General features: G+C 48.9%; 1 long non-coding RNA gene across 1 annotated transcript in view; it reads right to left on the reverse strand.

Annotated features, from left to right (window-relative positions):
- LOC107731851 (uncharacterized) overlaps positions 1-305 on the reverse strand; it is a 7046-nt gene that overhangs the window by 726 nt on the left and 6015 nt on the right. The window lies entirely within an intron of this gene.

Raw genomic sequence — 305 nt, forward strand, 5'->3', positions numbered from 1 at the left:
TCTCTGATGCGCTGAGTTTTTTGGCTAGCTTGCAGTACGCTTACCCTCTGATTTCTAATGATCCTGCTGTGCGAGCCCCCTCTCTCATTAAGAGCTGGGTCTATGCTCCCTCAGCTAGGTAACTTGCTGCTAGCAGTTCCAACATTGGAACATGCTGTAGGTCCGAGCCCCTCCCCTCTCGTTTGAGAGCTGGGTGTGTTAAACAGTCTTCCAGGTCCTGAAGCAGCAAAACAGCCCCAGACCATCACACTACCACCACCATATTTTACTGTTGGTATGATGTTCTTTTTCTGAAATGCAGTGTT

The sequence above is a fragment of the Sinocyclocheilus rhinocerous genome, unplaced genomic scaffold (assembly GCF_001515625.1).
Source record: "Sinocyclocheilus rhinocerous isolate Xijiao unplaced genomic scaffold, SAMN03320098_v1.1 scaffold1030, whole genome shotgun sequence".
Lineage (NCBI taxonomy): Eukaryota > Metazoa > Chordata > Actinopteri > Cypriniformes > Cyprinidae > Sinocyclocheilus > Sinocyclocheilus rhinocerous.